General features: G+C 63.4%; 1 pseudogene; it reads left to right on the forward strand.

Moving 5' to 3' along the window:
• The first annotated feature begins 1,799 nt into the window (after window positions 1-1,799).
• LOC141382096 (18S ribosomal RNA) overlaps window positions 1,800-2,500 on the forward strand; it is a 1,939-nt pseudogene continuing 1,238 nt past the window's right edge.

Consider the following 2,500-nt stretch of genomic DNA (forward strand, 5'->3'; position numbering starts at 1 on the left):
GCCTGGAGGCTTGGGGGTGGGTTAGGGCTGCCTGGAGGCCCGGGGATTGGGCTTGGGGATAGGGTAAGGGTTGCCTGGAGGCTTGGGGGTGGGTTAGGGCTGCCTGGAGGCCCGGGGATTGGGCTTGGGGATAGGGTAAGGGTTGCCTGGAGGCTTGGGGGTGGGTTAGGGCTGCCAGGAGGCCCGGGGATTGGGCTTGGGCATAGGGTAAGGGTTGCCTGGAGGCTTGGGGGTGGGTTAGGGCTGCCTGGAGGCCCGGGGATTGGGCTTGGGGATAGGGTAAGGGTTGCCTGGAGGCTTGGGGGTGGGTTAGGGCTGCCAGGAGGCCCGGGGATTGGGCTTGGGCATAGGGTAAGGGTTGCCTGGAGGCTTGGGGGTGGGTTAGGGCTGCCAGGAGGCCCGGGGATTGGGCTTGGGGATAGGGTAAGGGTTGCCTGGAGGCTTGGGGGTGGGTTAGGGCTGCCAGGAGGCCCGGGGATTGGGCTTGAGCATAGGGTAAGGGTTGCCTGGAGGCTTGGGGGGGTTAGGGTTAGGGTTGCCCGGAGGCCTGGGGATTGAGCTTGGGGATAGGGTAAGGGTTGCCTGGAGGCTTGGGTGTTAGGGTTAGGGTTTCCCGGAGGACTGGGAATTGGGTTAGGGTTGCCTGGAGACTTGGGGGTGGGGTTAGGGCTGCCCGGAGGCCTGGGGATTGGGCTTGGGGATAGGGTTAGGGTTGCCCGGAGGCTTAGTTGTTGGGCTTGTGGAGCTTTGGCTTGCCTGGTTGCCTGAGGCTTGGGAGAAGTGCCACCCCGCGTGCCAGCCAGAAAGGTCAGCTGTGGGTGACCAGCAGCACCGCTCCGGCTGCCGAAGGCAAAGTCAGTCGCGGGTCACCATCGGCACCCGATTCGGCAAGGGAGAAGCAAGAAGCGGCCGCTAACCCTGACTATCCATGGCCCCCGAGCTCAGGTTCACAGCCGGGCGGGACGTGACCTCTTGGGTCTCTCTCTCCCGGAGGTCTGGGCAGCCGTCACTGGTTATCGCTGACCTGCCGTCGAGGTTTCGGGGAAGGCGTGATTTAGTGGACTTAGGTTTTGAGCGCGTAACTACGTGCCACCGCCTTCCACCACCTGACCGATGGGAATTGTGCGCGATGCCCCAGGGGCAGGCCCCTTGCCCGGTCCTCCGACAAAGGGGACCGCTGTGGGTGGGGTGGGTTCCTCCCCGTTTTGGGCATTCGAAAGGAGGGCGAGGCGGGCCTTCACCCAGACCTCGACCCTTGCTCCTTTGGGTTAAAGACTCAGATGGCCCGTCGATCTCAGACCGCCCTGTACCGACGGAACAAGTGCGCTAGTCGGTGCTGTGCGTGCGCTCTTACCGGGCAGCATCCCTCCTTGCCCCCCTCCTCTTCCTCACCACCCGGGTGTAATCCCGGGCGCGTAGGCTGACTTGGGGGTGGGGAAGCTGTGTGGTAGGCGCGCGCGGCATCTGCGGCGCACTCGATCCCGTTGCGAAGCACGATCCTTCCTGGTGATGGCCTCGACCCAGCGGCCAGCCCAACGCCGGCAGACCCCCCTCATTTCCATGTGTGCGGTGGGGGGTGGGTAGGCGGCGGTACCTGGGAGCCCAATCCCCCCCTCCCACTTAGCCCGCGTGCCCCCTCCTGCGAGCAGTCGTGACGCCTCGGCGGAGCGAGGCCCGCTTGTAGGTAGGCGGCGCGGAGCTGTGGTGCGGGCGGGAGGGTTCTCTTCCGCCGAGTCCTTTCCCTCTCTCCTCCGGCACTCTCGGGCCTTACCACCACGCGATTCACCCGAGGCGAGGGCTACCTGGTTGATCCTGCCAGTAATATATGCTTGTCTCAAAGATTAAGCCATGCAAGTCTAAGTGCACACGGCCGGTACAGTGAAACTGCGAATGGCTCATTAAATCAGTTATGGTTCCTTTGATCGCTCCACCCGGTTACTTGGATAACTGTGGCAATTCCAGAGCTAATACATGCCAACGAGCGCCGACCTGGGCCGCCCTTCTCCCCTCGGGGCGGGGGGTGGGTACCCGGGGACGCGTGCATTTATCAGATCCAAAACCCATGCGGGTGCGCGGGCGGTGGAGAGGGGGGCCTCGCGCCTACCCGCCGCCGTCCGCCCCCGGCCTCGCTTTGGTGACTCTAGATAACCTCGGGCCGATCGCGCGCCCTCGCGGCGGCGACGGTTCATTCGAATGTCTGCCCTATCAACTTTCGATGGTAGGTCCGTCGCCTACCATGGTGACCACGGGTGACGGGGAATCAGGGTTCGATTCCGGAGAGGGAGCCTGAGAAACGGCTACCACATCCAAGGAAGGCAGCAGGCGCGCAAATTACCCATTTCCGACACGGAGAGGTAGTGACGAAAAATAACAATGCAGGTCTCTTTCGAGGCCCTGCAATTGGAATGAGTGCATCCCAAACCCATGGGCGAGGACCCATTGGAGGGCAAGTCTGGTGCCAGCAGCCGCGGTAATTCCAGCTCCAATAGCGTATGCTAAC

This window comes from Danio rerio, chromosome 4, assembly GCF_049306965.1.
Source record: "Danio rerio strain Tuebingen ecotype United States chromosome 4, GRCz12tu, whole genome shotgun sequence".
NCBI lineage: Eukaryota > Metazoa > Chordata > Actinopteri > Cypriniformes > Danionidae > Danio > Danio rerio.